This window comes from Pithys albifrons, chromosome 2, assembly GCF_047495875.1.
Source record: "Pithys albifrons albifrons isolate INPA30051 chromosome 2, PitAlb_v1, whole genome shotgun sequence".
NCBI classification, from domain to species: domain Eukaryota; kingdom Metazoa; phylum Chordata; class Aves; order Passeriformes; family Thamnophilidae; genus Pithys; species Pithys albifrons.
The window spans coordinates 98,545,368-98,563,628 of NC_092459.1; positions in this window are offsets into that span (position 1 = coordinate 98,545,368).

Here is an 18,261-nt window from a genome sequence, read left to right on the forward strand (position 1 = left end):
ACACAAATTCCAATAGAGAGATTAAAAAAACACAACCAACCAAGCAAAAAGGACCCCTTGAAAAGTAATTTTAAAAATTGAAATGGTCCAAAACCCCTGTAAAAATCTTATGTGAACTCTGCACAATTCACAATCCAGATCAGTCCACAGTGAAATTTCATATAGGAGCCTTCCCTTTAGCTCAGCAAGGTTCAGGCCAGCTATAATTTGGGTACCTCCTGGCTCATTTCTCCTCCTGGAGGTGGGCTCCCTGGCTGGATCACAGCTTGCATGATATACCATTATCTCACTTTTTCCTGAATGAGTCATCTCCATGTCTCATAATGTGTTCTCCCAAGAGGAGGTGGTGCTTCATTCCAGCCATCTAGCAATGTAGAGTAGCCACGGCTCCAGTTTGCACACAGAGGTTAACCAGAATTCAGAGGGGGCAATAGCTCTGTGCACAGCTCTGTGCCTGCCCAGCTGTGGGGTCACCCATCTCTGTGTTCATCTGCCCCAGCAGTTAGTGGTTCCTCTGTGAGCTTGCCTGCATGATGCTCTACCCTTCTGGCACCATAAACTTGTCACTGGGCTACTTAGCTATGGCACTGTTCTGCACCCCATCTTGGGAACTGCTCAGGGTCTGCTGGGGCCTTGCAAACCCTCAAAGTGGAGGAGGGAATAAAAAAATTCACTTTCACAATTGAAATTTTCCATTGTTGTGGTCAGGTATAGCACCATGTGTTGACCTTACACAGCACACAGGTACAAAAAGGAGTAAAGCCTGATCAATTTTTTGTAGGTGAAGAAATCATATAATTATTCAGGGTTGTTCTTTTTTAAAATCAGATTCATTCAAATAAAACACTATATAGTACTTTATACGTGATTTTCCCTTCTCAAAACCTACAGCACCATCTTGCACCACTGACAGTGATTTGCAGTAGTTTGCTTTCCCTAAATTTTGATGGACAGCATGAGGATAGTAATATCAGATTGCTTGCCAGAAATCCTCATCATTCATGCAGAGAAAAGCCTGATTAATTAATCAGTCTTTATTTAAGTACAGAAGAAGAAAGGAAAGCAGAGATGCACAGGCAGTCCAAAAGAGATTCTGTAAGGAAATGCTATTTTTAATATAAAAGATTGGCTCACAGTGCAGTGTTCAAAGTCAGAAGGACTTAAAAACTGTTTTCTATTTCTGTTAGCAGAGCAGTTGCAGTCAGGAGAGCTGGAGATCACTGCTGCATGTGCATCAGCAGCAAGCCTATTTATGTAAGCTGCCAAGCACTAATGTACACAAAATCACAGTGTGCAGAGTTTGCAAACAGGCAGACAATGCTGTAGTGCCAGGGACATACACATGCACATTCTCCAGCTCCTCTCTGAGACGAGCGGGAAATGCTGTGCGCTGAACGACCTGAACTTTGCATTCAAAAGTGCCTCCACAAGTCAGATCTAAAGCTGCCAGATAAATGTTCTCTCGGATGCATCCCTGCACATGGGTGTGACATCCTGTGGCAGGTTTAGTTAGGCTCAAGTGCTTGGTATTACCTATGTCTCCCCACTGCAGTACCACAGCTCCTGTCCTCCCTCCCTCCCTCTCCTGGCCCTGGGAGGACAGCAGCTGCCTCATTGCAGCATGCTGCACTCAAGGCCAGAATGAGTGAGGGGGTTTTACTTTAACCACCTCCTGGCTTAATTATTACCTTTCCCTCTTTTCTTGTTTGGTAGCCAGTGTTGCACTCCTCTTATAATCTCCCTTGCTGGGAGATGCAGGCAGCATCCCAAGCCCTCCTGTTATTTTCTCCTGCTGCCCTACAAGAGCCCAGGTTCTGCAAGAGGACACAGGGCACTGCCATGCTTGCTGCTCATTGCTCATCATGTCATTTTTCACTATTTTACATACAGATCCCTAAGTAGCAATGCATTTTTCTCTGTGACAGGACATCTACTACATGGCCAAGCTACTGCTACAGTCACCCTGTCCCCAGCATTTTGTGTTTCTCTAGGGTGCTGTTACATTTAATCCTAAAATCCGGTCCCCCTCTTAGGTATTTCCCACTCCTCTAGAGGACCATAAGCAATAGCTTTCCTCTGTGTCAGAAGAAAATGTTCCTTTAGGTTTTGAGCTATGCCTTGCCCCAGAGGGTATCTCAGATTGCTCAGAGACCTGGCTGGAAGCTTCACTGGCATGAAACACATGAGATCCTTTATACAGATGGCATCTGAGATAACACTGGTTGGACCTAAGGAGGTCAAAATCATAACTATTTTAAAAGAGGCTGTTGAGACACAGCTAGTGAACTGACAGACTGGGGAGCCAGGCTGTGTCCCTTTCTCCCTTGATGATGGTGACAGAGCCTGTTCACACCTCACACATGAACAGTTTTTCCATTAAAACAAAAAATAAAAGGCATTTCTATTTATTTGCAGGAGCACTTGCATAAGAACTGCCTGGAGCAATATTAGGACTGTGCCTCCACAGAATTTGCTAATCACACATAAAATAGGTACATCGTTCCCCTGGGACTTGTTAAGAGGGCTGGGGGTAGACAGGGCTGAGACTGCCCTTCTTGATGTCTAGGTGGGAAAGGGAGCTTTGCCTACTGGAAAGGCTTGAGAAGCAGTGCCAGAGTGGGTTGTGATTTAATGCCAGGAAAAACTGTATCCCCTCAGTAAATGTACTTGGACTAGATTTTATGTAAGCAAACTCAGAAAAACCTTACTCATTCTTATGTCACTAATCCACACACCTCATAATTTGCACAGGGTAGGGGGAGGAGAGGAAAATCGTCACACTGCTGCTTGCCAGCCAAAACACAACACTGATTTCTTACTACTCGGACTTCATTAATTTTCTGCAAGACAACAGCAGAGTATTTACTAATATACAGGAACCCACATATATACCCTGTAGACATTGCCTTTACTCATCGATAACTGCTCTATCTAATTAGGCGTCTATGCACAGGCAGATGCAGAGACACAGCTTTTTTTGACATGCTACATTTTAATGGTTGTAATGAAATGAAAGTATACCAGTGGCTGCTATAGGGACATCTTCCCTCTAATTCCATGTGGTTGAAGCTCAAATACTTTACAGATCAGTATGCAGTGTCTTAATATATTCTAGAGACAAGTCAATCTCCCTCTGCATCCTTGTGCCTTCTCTGCTCTTGAAAAGACAGATGAGTTATTTTCTCTTCTGCTTTTCCATTCTTCCCTCTACACACAAACACTTTGGAGGCATTGAGTAATTCAGTCACTGCTTTCTCAGAGCTGCTTCCTTACCACCCAGCCTACCATGAGAGCATACTTCTGAATGTCTTTGAGGAAGCAAGGGAGCCTGAATGCACAGTGTAGGTTTCTTAATCAGTAGGAATACACACACATCAAACTCCACATACCCCAATGCATGTCACATTAACAGTCAAACTCAGGGACTTTATAAGCTTTCACTCCATGAAGAAATGGATGTGTTTTAATCACCCACTGGCAGCACTAAAAGAGTATCTCCGCCTAAGCAGAAAAAGCAAATAATTTATTTGCCAAGATCTTTCACAGGATACACATTACCCTCAGATGTAATGATCTCATCTGCTGGTTGCTCGCTTTGTGGTTCTCCTTAACAACTTGGAATTGTCTTGATCCTCTTTCCCTAGGAATGCTTCATTTTTCATACACAGGCATGCAATTGTCAAGGCCAAATGGTAACATCCACTCTATTCAAAGTTATTGCTCTGCAAGTACACCACCATGTTATGAAAATGTCCCAGTACTCCCAAATCTGTCTTGTTCCTCCTTAACCAGGCAGGCCTACAAGACTTTTGGACTACAAGCATCAAGAAGAAACTGAACAAAAACACATACCAGGCAAGCCAAAACAGAAATATTTTCCAAAATGTTTCTACATGTTATCACCCCTGGAAAGTTTGATACCAAATACATTGTGGAAAGTAAAAGATATGTCTTGACCTCACTATCCCATCACTTGGTGTTTGGTCAGAGTGTCTCCCTGTCTCTTCAGTAAGGAGCAGCCCACCACCCAGATTTTCCTTTAGTGATCTCCCACACACAGGGCTCCATCTAACCAGCATCTGCCTCACCCATCCAGCAGTGAGAAATGCTCATACCATCAGCCCTGCCAGATCCTGTTCACAGCAGCACTTTAACACAACACAGACATTGGCACATGTGGAGCCAGAGGCACCCTTGGCATTTCAGCTGGCAACAGCACAGCCCTGCTGCCATGAACAGCAGGATTTCTTCCCTCCAAGGAGAGGAGAAGATGACGATGAGTACTCCTTACTCTGTGGTCATACTCTTGCAACCCTCCAGGAAAATGCAGTATAAGCTATGGGGAACTTCACCCTGCATATTTCCTGTTTTGTCTCCACAAAGTAGGCAAAAATGCGGACTTGGGATCATACGAACCTGAAGGAAGTTGACAAGTGCTCCCAGCTCTGCCTAGCCAAAAACAGAACTCTATGTTTTGAAAGAGACTAAGTCAGTCTGGAGATCCTCCTGAGGAGCCAGCTTTTTGTTTTCTAGTGTATAATCAAACCCCCAAACTCAGACATCTGTGAGTAGTCCACACCTCTCTGTCAGGTGTGTTTCACTGTAGCTGCTGCTTCAGTCACTTCTAGCAATGAATGCATGAAAACTGACACCAAGTTTCATAAGTTTTAGCTGTCCTCTGGTTCACACTTTCCTGCAACTATTATAATTTAATGATTTCTAACTGCTATATTTTGATCCTATTACACCTAATCATATAAGACATGGCTTTATGATGAGATGGTTTTTTACACCAGTTGATGGCTATTAAGTTCGATGTGACATCCAACAATTTTAAAATTTTGATTCCTATTTAATTTCGGCTTTATTCCCGACACAGTTATAATGAAAGGGTGGATTCCTGTTTGCCTTTGCCTTCCAGTCTGTAGGCCTGGGGAACAGAGCCCCCTGAGAGCAGAGGCAACACAGGAGCCACATCTCACCATTGTCGTGTCACCAAGGTTCAAGTCAGGAGTGTCGCAAACTTGCCACAGGGACAAGTGACTAAGCACATGGTAACACAGACTTCAGTAACTCACTATTGGCACTTCATACATGCATAAAACAGTATCTCACCCTCCCTGAGCACCTCTCTTGGCAAAGGAAAGCATTGGGAACATCAGGATCTCTTGGGAAATTTCACCATTAAGTTAGGATGAACGAGAACGTTTTTCACAGTATTTGGTGTAGATATTTTCAGTCAAAGTACAGATGTCTCAGACTCGAGACTGTTTCCAAGTCACCTTTTAAGCTCTGCATAACAATTCCATCAACCCATCATTTTCTCTGATGGAAATTTTTATTTACAACTGCCCATTTCCACCCTTTCCAATCTGAGATAAAATGTTATCTCTTGAGCAATCTCAGTCATAACCTATGTTCTCTTAACCAAATATCCCCTTTGGGATTAACAAGGGACAGATGTGGAGAGGATTGTGGTTCTGCTTATTATTCAGAAAGCTACTTTATCTTTATAATATCTTAAATTTGCTTCTTGCAATATATTTAATTCAACTTTTTCTCACCCCAAATTTTATGCCACTAAGAAACTATTCAGTCCTGCCTGGCAGCAATTACTATGGCCCCAGTTTGCTTCAGGATTTATGAAAGGGCTTCTATAGATTCTGGCAGCAGATTTGTTTGTTATTTTTATGGAATACTCATAGACTGTAAGTGATCACTGTGGGCAAGACTGTTGCTGCTAAAAAACTTCCTTCAGGCTGGCAGTAGCTCAGTTTCCCTGCCCATGCACACAGACCAAGAACAGCAATGCCTTTAAACAAACTGTGAAGACTGAGCTGCCACTCACTAAATTTCTCTCCATATTAAAAAAAAAAAAACAACAAAACCAAAACACACAAAAAAAAACAACAAGAAAAAAACCACCCCACATATTTTAATGGAGGACTGCAAGTTCCATCCGGCAGCTGGGTTTTAGTGATGCTGAAATCCATTGCCAACTGATACATTTCTCATATGCTACAGGTATCTCTCAGCTTTTGGAAAGTACCTGGCTGGTCTGGATCTGACAAGTGACCTGACAATATAAATGGACTTACCCTGTCACCCTTCTGCTGAGCCACATGGTCACCATAAGCTACAGAGTTTACACTCAAACTCAACACCAAATTAGTTTCTCACGTAGAAACCATGCTGTTCATTAGGGAGGAAGGAGATCACAGGAGCATGGTGCTTCAAAAATTGAATTTTTCAGATTGGAATAGCTTAGAAGTAAGGCATTTACTTCTTTCCAACTTAGAAGTTAATTTAAGATATTCACTGGAATTTCAAAACCCAGTGTTGCTATCAGGATTGTAATGCAGTAAGTACATAAAAATCTCAACACAATTAAGGTAAAAATGTTGTAAAGCACATTAATAAAATAATTACATTAAATAATTATCCCCTTACTTGCATTCAAAAAGAAATCCTCTAAAGGCTTGCTGAATAAGATTGAAATAAAATTAGTCGATCAGCCAGCTAGTATGTGATTAGGAGGACAGAAAGCAGGCTGGCTAATTGTTTGTGGAGGGTTATTTCTGTGGCATTCAACTTCAGGGTCAGGTAAGGAGAAGATTATGAAGGAACAAAGCTGAGCCAGTGTAAAATAAACAGCATGAACTACCAGTAGTGGGAAAAATACACTGTCAGTGGTTTTTAGGTGGAACAAATTGTGAGCATGACTGATGGTCACTATCCTCCATGGAGTCAGGAACTATAAGCAAGTGGTAAACAGTGGTGCTAAACATGGCAAGGTTTAACAATCTGGGATTATATATAACCATTTTCAGATAAATACAGAGATTTTTGGCTAGAACTGCCAACATTACTAAGTGATTTTAAAAGCATGGGTACAGCAAAGCAGACATATTTTGTAATAACTCCAATACTGTGATTTTGATAACCAGATTGGAATTTGAACTTTCACTGATTTTTTGTTTTGGGTTAGATTGGGGCTGATAAGGAAGAAAAAAGGACCACCTTTTCTGAGAAATATTGTGTTCTGCTTGGAACAGGGTAATCAAGCAGTCAAAACAAAATAAGAAGTGGGGATATAATTTTCTTTAAAAAATAGGGATTTTTCCTTATGAATTAGCTTGAACTTTCCATTTACAGAACAGAGACAGAACCTGGGGTAAGGAGCAAGAGGAACTAGGTCTGTGGAAAGGGCAACAAAGCTTCCAACTCCCTGAAAGCTTGAGCTTCAGGCAGCATCTGCAGGGCTTTTGAAATCAGTCATTTAAGAGCGTTTCACTTTGCAGGACCTTAGAAGCTTTGGGGAATTCAGCCCCAAGGCAGTAAAAGGAAAATAAGATATTTAAAAAGAGGTTTACTCATTGGTCACTTGGACTTCATTGGAGGGCATAGACCTATAATTGTAGAAGCACCAGACTGTCTCTCAATATGCATCATTTCCCACAACTGAGTCGTACTGTGCTGAGACATCATCTCTCCTTGAGAACAAAGGATCCCAGTGCCATCTTCACAGGGTCACCAGCTCGACAGGTTGGACACCCTCAGCCGTGCTCTCTGTTTTCCTGGTTTCTAAACTTGAGTTTGTTCATCTTTGCCATGCTGAATATTGGGACAGCTTCTAACTGGGGTCTTCAAGAAACCACACATATCTTTCCTGAGACCTCTGTTCAATGCTCTCATGCAGAAAATACCATGGCACAAAGACTCAGTGTCTCTTACTTCTTTAAAAATTCACTCAAATTACTAAGTGCAAGGATGCTTTTGAGGAAATTAGATTGGTAAATGCTGTGATCACAGGTTTGTAAAAATTTTGCTAGTAACATTCAAAAACCTCTATAAACTTTTAAAAAGTTAATTCAGAGGAGGCAAACCTAGTATCACCCATGCAAAGCCCAAACTATACAAACAAGACACGAAGTTCTGAAATTTACATTTTAATAGAGAAATGTTGCTGGAAAATTTTTTTATTATTTAAAATAATACTTTTTACCTCACCAGTGGTGTTATCTGTATGAAATATAACCAATGTCACTGACAGCTATCCGGCAAACAATGTGCAAATGCTTAAAAAAAAGTAAGAGGTAGATTATCAACTAAATAATATATGTCTAAATTATCAAGGTATTAAAATCTCTTTGAGGCATAGTTTCCTTGCTTCTAACTCGGCCTTAGATGGCAGGTTCTTCACAGAATTATGGTTTCATCATAATTATGAACCATTTTGTTCTTTTTGGCACATTTTCAGGTGATTTTCTTACATTGTATAGCAGGTCTTTGTATCAGCTTCTACTGCTTATCCTCTTTCATCACAGAGGAACCAATTTCAACATGACGCTTTCTTCCTTTCACAATTCTCTTGACTGCATTAAACATCAAGCCTCCTTTATTCAGCACTAATCATCACTAGTGAATACCTAAAACTTTTTGTCACACCTCTGAATGACCTAACATAATTATACACAAAGGCATGGGGGGCATAGAGCTGAAAAGACAACAGGAATGCTTTTCTCCCAGGATAAATTAAATGCTCTGAATTACAAAAGCCATGTGTTGCCTGTATCTCTAGCCTGGTGTTCAGGCATACCTTGATTTCTTACTAGCCTCTTGCAATGGGAAAAATATGCTTTTCTTCCAGCTCAGAACAAGCGCAGCATTTCAGACATACAGATGTCGGCCTAGCCAGGCACTAGGAAAGCAGAGCTGAACAAGTCCGCCATGGACAATGTGAGACCCTTGGCTTTCAAGCAAGGGAACTTTGATACTCCCTGCTTCTTGAGTTGCTCTTTGGCAATTCAAAGCACTGTATTGACTTTAGTTGCATAATATTGTTTCACAAACTTATTAATGTTCCTGCTCTAATAATAAGCATTCCTATCACATTACCACATGCAGCATGTCAAGTGCTTTCAGGGAGAACCCAGAGAAATGTACCATGGTGGAAGGGGAAATAGACGATCTTTAAGGTCCCTTACAACCAAAACCATTCTGTGTTTTCATGATTTGCTGCTTAGGCCAGTTTCTCTAGAAAGGCTTCCAACCTAACTTCTTCAATCCACACTTCCTATGAGGAGAACTGAGCCCAAGATGTAAGCAATTCCCTTCCCTCATTCTACAGATGAGAATGAGAATTAAGATCACAGATCAGCACATAAATACCTGCCTGCCCAGAAAGAGAACCAGAGACAAGGAAACCTCCTCTGACATAGCTGCAAGGTGAGATCTCAAGTCAGGGAAATCAGCCCCTGCACTGGCTGGTGGCCAGCCTTGGGTCAGGATGTCTTTCAGATAGGGGCGGAGGGAGTTCACATCCCTCAGAGTATGAGGACAGCATTGCAACAGCCAGAGCACCCCCACTAGCAGCATGATTTGCTCTTCATATTGGCTTGGAGTTGGAAGTTTCCAAGGTCCCCAGCTGGGCTGGACCCTCACCGGATCCAGCACTGAATGTCCAGCTCAAACACAAGTCTCAGGTCAATAGAAAACTAGGAATTGCATTTCTCAAGACTACAAACTTATAACTCCCAAGTCCTTCTCTCACATTTTCAAGATATCAGGTGAAGGCTTTTGCCACTAAACATAGCTGAGTGCTTCTAGTCTGAGTGCTCCAGAGAGGATCAGACAAACAAACATCAGTTTTGCGCATTGCAAAAAACTGTCATCTAGAAGGGAAGCTTCACTTTCCTCCAAGTCTGGTAGGCTGAAGAGACTGAAGTAGTTTGGGAAAGTCTGAAACTCTGGGAAGTCTCTGTAACTCAATATTTTGTTTTTAAGATATCTCATGAGCGTAAGAATATGTTATTTTCTATAAAAAGAACTTCACCTTCACATTAAGACACAATGCAGGGATACAAATCTATTTGCTCCATCCCCCCTTTATAACCATACAGTCCTGGTACAACAAATACATTGCCCTCCAGGCAAGGCACAGTCACCATGCAAGCACTGTCTGCCATTGACACAAACATTTTCCTTTCCCAGCCACAGCCCCACAAAGTCTAGTTTAGCAGCAGCATGACTGCAGAGACCATGCTGTGGGACATGTTGCTTGAAAACAATACAAACGGGACACAGGAGCCTCTTTCTGTTTTTCTTGTCCCCCACAACAGCCAGGCTGGACCCTTCTCCTACCTTGGTTCCAACCACAAGTGAAATCTTGGACTTGCCTGGAAGAGCAGCAGACACATTACAGGATGTCAGCACACTCTGACATAATTAACAATCTGGGTCACACTCACGAAGGCTGTGCACCAGTGGTCCTGCTGATGACCCACACCAGCCCTGATAAGGTACCTCCACACCCTCATGGTGCTTCAAAGACTGTAAAACAAACAAGGTAGGCAGACAAAGCTCCCCTCCCCCACATTTACTATTTGGTACTATTATTCAGTAGGAAATATTGACATTCCTTACTAAAAGAAACAGCATAATTTCAAAAACTACCAGCACTGAGCCATTTAAAAAAAAGGTTCATTTAGAGATTATCAAAAAGGTTTAAGAAAAGTCAAAGCACTTCTTTCCAACAGCAACTTTATTTCATTTTAGACATGTATCAGAAGATGAAGTCCTTTTTTGGGGTAAATGAACAGTTTCATTGCTAAAAATATCAGTGTTACACTCTGACCTTATCAAAGTTTTTCTTCCCAATTATTTTCTAAACAAAGACCACAGTAGCATTACGCATTCCATGCAGTGACTGGTGTTAATGAAATTGATGATTTTCCTAATGAAAATTCAATTATTTTCATTTCACTAATGAGTAAAATCAAAAGATCTTATTCCAAATATTCTCATCCGTTCAAGTTAAGAGAGAATTACCTAAGAGTACAATGGAAATAGAGCAAATCAGCTTCAGATGTGCACAAAGGGGTGCTCAGCCTTGGCACCCACCCACCCTGGAAAATTTTAGCCCCAAGTAGCTCAGGTTCAGTTATGTTATAAAGATGTGCTGGTTTAAAGGCGAACCAGCAGGGGAAATGAACTCACCACGAGAGAGATTATAAGTCCGAGCTAAAATTTAATAATAATATTACAATAACAACACTGACACACAAGGGAAATTGCTTTCAACTCACAAAAACCCAGCAATATAACCCAGTGTCCTGGGGCACAAACCCAAGGGGGTTTGTTTGCCCTTGTGCTGAGACCCCTGTGGTTCCCCCAAGTCCAAAACAAAAGGAAATGAAAAACCTGTTGGTGCAGGTGAGGGCTGTGGTCTGGGCGAGAGCGGTGATCTCCTCCTGTCAAGGTCCTGCTGCTCCTCTGGATCCGACGAGAAGTTACCAAAGTCTTCTTACCCACCACTTATGTACCCTCAGGGAGCACCCAGTCCCTCCCCCTGGGCGGGGACTCACACAATGGGTGATTAACTCTGGGAGCCAGGGGGTGTTGAGCTGTTGATGGCCCATTAGCAGCTCTGCCCCCTCAGGCTGAGTGTGAAGGTGATAATGGCTCCCTGGGCAGCTGCTGCTAATGGCCCATTGACCTTGGGGAATGAATAGAGGGGGTAGAATACACAGCTTTGATCACCCCCACACAGTGTCAGCTGGTCTCTCCTGCTCAACTAGGACAAAGGAACTGAAACATGAGGCTTCTTGTGATAAGTACAAGGAAACCACAGTAAGACTAACAGAGTCAGCAAGGTGATGACAAAGCTCCCAAGTCATCTCCATGAGGTGACAGAATTTAACCTTCATGGCAAAAGGGCTGCAGGAAAGCCAAAATGGCTCTCATGGAGGCAAAACTGCCAGTAGGCTGGATATCCAGCCTTGTCTCCCAGCATTAGGATTCCAGTTGGACCCAACTAGCTTCCAGTCAGCTAGCCCCAGGCCCACCCTGGGAAGCTGGGAATCCAGGAGATTCTCAAAACCTTGGCACACAACGATTCCATTGCCTTCTGCAGGTATCTGGTCTCAACCCAGCTCTCCCTATGACCTAGAGCAGGGAGTAAGGTAGACTTGGCCACATAGAACTTCCTGTCTATATGGTCACTATTTCTATCTCTCTGAACCAGGCTAATATCTTAAACAAATATATGAAGCAAAACTAGTGCCTTGCTCTAGCCCAGTTTCCAGAACCCATTTATTTCATTGTTCTGCAGCTCATCTCAAGAGGTCCAGCCATCAACTCCCAGAGGTGATGTTTTCAATTCTCCACCACTTGGCAGAGATCAGTCCGAGATTGTCCCTCAAATCCAGGTGAGAAGGAACTCTTACTTTCGCACCCAGTTTTCCATATGTGTGCTACCCTCTGTTTCTTCACATCTCCCTTACTTTTCAACAAAGTGGTTATATTTTTTCCACTCTCCAATCATTAAAAGCCTGATTTTCTTTTCACCTTAAAGGTGAAAAAGGAAGCAAATAGAGATACTATATCCAGTTGAAACAGAAAGGAAAATTTTAATAGACAAAACATCAATACTCGGTGAGTGTAGACCATGTGCCTGGAGTGCTACTGACGGCACAAGGCAGACAGAAACATAGAACAGAAGAGGCTAAAGAAGTAAAACTATGATCATATACTTCCTTGGGATCTTAGAATGGTCCAGAAATCCTTTTACCCAGTTTCTCCATACATGACCCTTACTCTTGACAGATTGCACCAAGTCATGGCTCCTCTGGTTCCTCATGCACAATGTGTGGTCATCCCAGCAAAAGCAAGGCAAAGGTAGCAGGAGTTAATTTTCTTAACTCCCCTGTGGTTTATCCAGCCACATCCAGCCCAGCCACATCAGGAATTCAGCTGGGAGTGCCATTATGTTGAGTCAACCCCAGATTGGACAGCCTGAAAGAAGCAGCTCCTTGCAAAGTAGTCAGTGGAGAAATGCTCAGCTCTACAGATGCCTGCCTTGAGGTGGGCTGGTGCTGACCAATGAGCCATAGCTGGCCGCCAGCATTCAGCCCACACATTCCCACCTCCTCAGGGTGTGCTGCAAGACGCTGCTGTCTAACCTGGCAGTTTTCAAAGCCACCATGATATGGACAATGAAGAAAATAGTTGAGGAAAGAATTCCTAGCTTCAACAGGCACTATTATCCTGTCCCCACACCAGAACTCCTGCCTGCTCAATACTTTGTGACCTGCACACCACATGGGTGCAGAAGACTAGATTCCTCTTGAGCAGTCAAAGCAGTGGTACCATCATATCTGTGCTTGTCCTGCACTATATGGTCCCTGGCTTTGCAAAACCTTCCTTTCTCCTGTAACACCAAGCAGGCAGCACCCTGCATCCTGATGCACTGTGCATCCTGCCCTAAGCAGGAACACTTCCTGAGTTACTGTCAGACTCCCACTTTGCCTTTCTTGTGTGTGTAATCCCTGACTTCAGGGTCCCATCACAAGGACTTCAGGATGACTACAATAGTACTGAGTGCTGCTAAAGACTCAGGTGCAGTTTTCAAGAGGATCTCACATGTATCTCCAGAGAAAATTTTAACAAACACAGTTTACACTGTAGTCACTGAGGACAGCAAAGAAACACAAATTTGGATTACTGACAGCACTCACTACAGCCCCTGGAAAAGCTTTGTGCAGGTGTCCTAGAGGAAAGGGGGAAAAAAGCAGGAAGAAGCACAATAGCATAGGCCATTTCCCTAAAAGTGCTCTCTGAATTACATCTGCAGGCTACAAAGCAGAGATTGTAGCAGTGTAAAGCCATGCCAGCTTTCTTCAGTGGAGTGAGGGAGTGCGGGTCCCACCACACAGCTGCTTGTGCTGCACAGGTGATGGTCACTGGCACAGGCAGCAGCCCCACCACACTCTCAGCCACAGGACATTCCGGTGCTATGGTTCACCGCTCACCATCAGTGATTAACAGTCAGACTCAATTGCCTTAGAGGTCTTTTCCAACCTTAACAATTCTGTCTCTCTGACTGCCTGCACTGCAGGACCTGCCAAACCAGTGCTCCTGCTCAGCCTAAAATCAGAGTTGAACAGACATCAGGGTATACTCTGACAGTGTCCCAAAATGCTGCAAAACCCCTCATGCCCTGTGTCATCTCTGCCATCAATGGGCAGCCCAGCCACAGAGAAGTCCCTCTAGGGCTGTGCTGGAAGCTCATCTTTTCCAAATACGTCAAAAACAGAAGGCCAGGGCTGGATGCAGGTTTGCTGAGATCAGGGCTATTCTGGTGCAGACAGGCTATGTGCTGCTGATAGGGAGGATTAATGAGCCAGGCTGCTCATCCGTTGTAATTAGAAACAACATTACAACTATTTTGGTGCCATTTCTCTGCAGAGTACTCAAACAGCTTACCAGCCCCTTCTGTATCTCCACATAATCGTGGCTTTGTTAAATATAGGATGGTAACAGTATACAATACTGTACATTTGGAGCTAAGGTGCAGAGGACCGTTTGCTAATGCTCATACAGCAGAAAAAGGGGTTTACTGAATGGCACTAGTAAGCCTACATAGAAGCTAAAATTGGTCTGGTAATTTCAGTACATATAGGACAGCTGGACACAATGAGGACCTAATTTGCTCTGGCTGCAAGGAGAAGGGCCTCAGTGTCTGAAGCTGCAGCTAATCATCACATTTATCAGCAACCAGCTGAAGTTTTAAGAAATGGCTTTGTGATGTTAGTAAAGTAAGAGGAATTCTATGTCCTGGGCTCTGTTCCTCTCTCTGACCTGTGGCCATGGACGTTCCTCTCATCTGCCCCAGCAGCAAAATGGGAGAGAACACTCATCTAAATGATGAGGTCTTGCCTCCTGCTTCCACATGGTTTGTTATTTACAAGTGTGTGTGATACTTCGAGGCAGAGAGGATTGCCAAAGAAACCCCGTCTTCTCATGTCCAACATACTATGTTTCATACACATCCTATGGAGCTGTAAACTTTTTATCAGCCTAGATTCCTTAACAAAGGTTATGTATTCATGACTGTGCATACAAGTCCTCAATACACATCAAAATTCAGAGTAGGAACTGGACTCTCTTCAAACTTTCTGAGATTTTTACTGATGCTTCAGGGACTAGAGTTTAGCTGAGGCAGCTGGAAGCAACAGCTCACCCAGCACACTAGTTCCCCTTCCAGGCACTGTCACAGACCCCAGCCCAGAAGGGCTAGGCCCAGAGGGGTTTCTCCATAGGTTATACTCCAGTTGGACTCCACATCATGACCTGAGGGTCACCACAGTTCTCATCACTCCAGGATCATGGGTGAAAACCCCAAGGAGTGTTTGGAAAAGGGGCATAAAGCATCAGTGTGCTCCTTAGCACCTGTTTGCCCCATGTGGGGAACGAATCCCTACAAGCTGCTGTCAGTTGCTGCACAAGTTTGATCTCAAGTGTTGAGACCTTACAAGAAAGAGCAAAGTATTTCAAGGCAGATGCACAACACTGCATCAAAGCTGGATGCCTTCAAAAGAACTTTCAAATAGAAGCTATCAGGGCAAAGCTTGATTAAGGACTGTCAGACCTCATTCAGACCTCTGAAAACTTAAATGGCTCCAGGCAAGCTCCTCAGGCAGGTGTCAATCTCTCACAGTTTTTCACACCAGCATCCCTTTCCATCACCCCAGTGGATTTTAACCAATGACCTGAACATGCCCTCAGGGAAGCTGCTGTCTATGCCTCTGATGAGACTTTTGCACCTACATGTGTCCTGGACCAGAGAGACACCTTACAATGCAGCAGCTCTCTGTTGAGAGGCCCTGCATCACAGACCATCCTTATAGCAACTTACTACTCTGCTCTACAATGTGATCTTCTTTAAACGCTCCACTGGAGTCTGCCAGAAGCGCAACTTGATATGAAACCCACAAGTGCCAGACAGCTCCTTCATCTCTCCATGACAAATAAATTTCATGATAAATCCATGCTCTCCAATGTCATCTCTGTATATATATAGACAATCAAAACAGATAAGGTACTGAAGTGTGAAGACAAGGCATATGAGTCAAATTATATTTAACCTCTGGCTTAGTGATTTTTATCTATCAGAAATAGTTTGTTACATTTTAAACTTTACTCCCTGATGCACATTATGGGGTTATTTTTAAATGTTTCTGTATTGTGCTGAACTCTTCCCCTCCAAGATACAGCCATTCTTATCCTCAGGACTAAACCTTTAGGTTATTTTTCCTCATCACTGAAATGAACTGAGCCCTGAGGCAGAAGCTCACAGGGTCTCTGCTCAATCTGAAAAACTCATGTCTCAGCCTGAGAAGATGCTGAACAGATGGGCATCTCACCATGGAGGATATCAGCCAGACTGGATCCAGCCAAATTCAACAGGACCTCAGACAGTTTCCAAGGCCAGGAACTGTATCTCTACATACTCTGGGATATTGGCTCCATAAAAGATGCATAAAGCAGATCACTCACTGAGACAACAGCAGGATTTCTGGCTGCACATTTGGCAAGCTCTGCTATGGCTCATGGCACACCTGACAGCCCTTCCCACCTCCAGTTCTGAACTCTCTGAGAGAGATGCTGCCTGGATAACAACCAAATCAAACCTGGGGTCCATCAGAGTTACTGGAAACATTAATCCTTCTGCAATATGCCTGAAAAATGACTAAGTTGCTTTCCTCCAGTCTGAGGAGGGAGAAGACTGGGAAACATGAAGAAGACATTTAAAGCAAGGTAAGAAAGGAGCCTGCTCCTCCAGCTCATGCTCCACTGGGAGAACAGACCAACAGAAAGACTGAAGATAGCAGGGTAAAGAAACCTCTCAGCAGAAGGAGCACTGGACTGAGCAGAGAGATTAATACTGCACCCAGCAGTGTAAGGATGACAAGTGCTGGCAGCACCCCGGATCAGTCCTGGGAACATGGCAAGGCTTAAACTTTGTTGCCAGCAGCTACATCTCATGGAGAGAACAAATGGCTCCAATTATCGGCTGCTGCTCTCAGGCTGTGCTCAAACCATTTGAAAGCAGCTCAACAGTAACCTCCTCTGTGACACCTACAGGAACAGCAAGGAAACAGGCCCCAGGAAAGCAGATACCTGCTAATGAGACACCCATCTTGTTATCTCTCTTTGATTACATCCTTAACTCAGTCAAGAGATAGGATGCTTTATTTCTCTCCTCCCTACTGAATAAGCATCTTCAGTTCCCAGAGGTTTTCCTGCTGCTGGTAATACACGTGCCAGGAGCCAGCTTCACCATGGCTAAGCAGAACAAACACTCCCCATCTGCTTGGCCCTTTCCTACACCCCTTGTGGCTCCCATCTCAGTCTCTTCAGCTCTTGCCTGTGCTTTTGAAACATGCCTCCCTACATGAGTCCTTGGCAGATCTTGTCACCATAACGTACCAAGGTGCTTTCTCACATGATCTTTTCAGCTCAGAGCAATCCGAGTCTGTACCTGTCAAGCACGTAGGGGAAGGATCTTTTGTGCATCTTTCCTGAAAACATGTTGGCACATTTGTGAAATGTAAAGCCATAGGAAGCCTCAGCAAATTGTCTGCCAAGATAAAAAGGGAGATTCAATTAGGCCTAAATGGGGACCTATGCTGACTAAAGCCAAAACTACTACATAGCCCCAGTGTGAGCAAAAAGAATAATGCACATGAGCTCCTTAGCACAGAAAGCTAAACAATCTCCTGACTCTGAGAGTCAAACCTTTAAAATCAGGATAGCTTTCAAGATTGTTGAACAATTTTGCTTTAACAGAGCTTTACAGCAGGTATAACAGTCTCACACACTGAGAGGTCATCATTTATAAAGAGAACCAGAAGGAGCACTTGCTCCAACACACTGCCTTGCTTTGCAAGTTGGATCTTGGGGACGCACTCACAGGATCAGCACCTTGAGAGTGATGTTCTCAGAAACAAGCACTCAGGAGAGAAATGGAAAGAAAGTAAGTTATGACGGAACCAATTTTCCAGGACCATGCCTATTTTAGCACAGCTCACACACAAGCACACAATGCTGACGCCAAGCAGGGAAAAGCAGGTCCTGTCCTCGTCAACACCCACGTACTCAACAAAGGCTACTGAATGATTTTCCTATTTCTTTTTAGCCATGCCTCATCTGGGAGCAAGTGAGGAGGATGTCGCAGCCAGCACTGAGAGCAGGGGATGGGTGATCAAGCCTCATTTCTGATTTTAAAAGTCAGAAATAACATTTCTGGATGTTCCTGGGTCAAAGCAATACCAATGCCTGCTTAAACTCCCCCAACTCTGGCCACCACCCCTTCAGCCTTGCTCCCTCCCAGAAATGAGGGTATATTGGGGGGGTTTGTTGGTTTTTTTCTGACTAGGAGCGTGTGATGCTCAGGCAGGGGTTTTCTACTAACACACA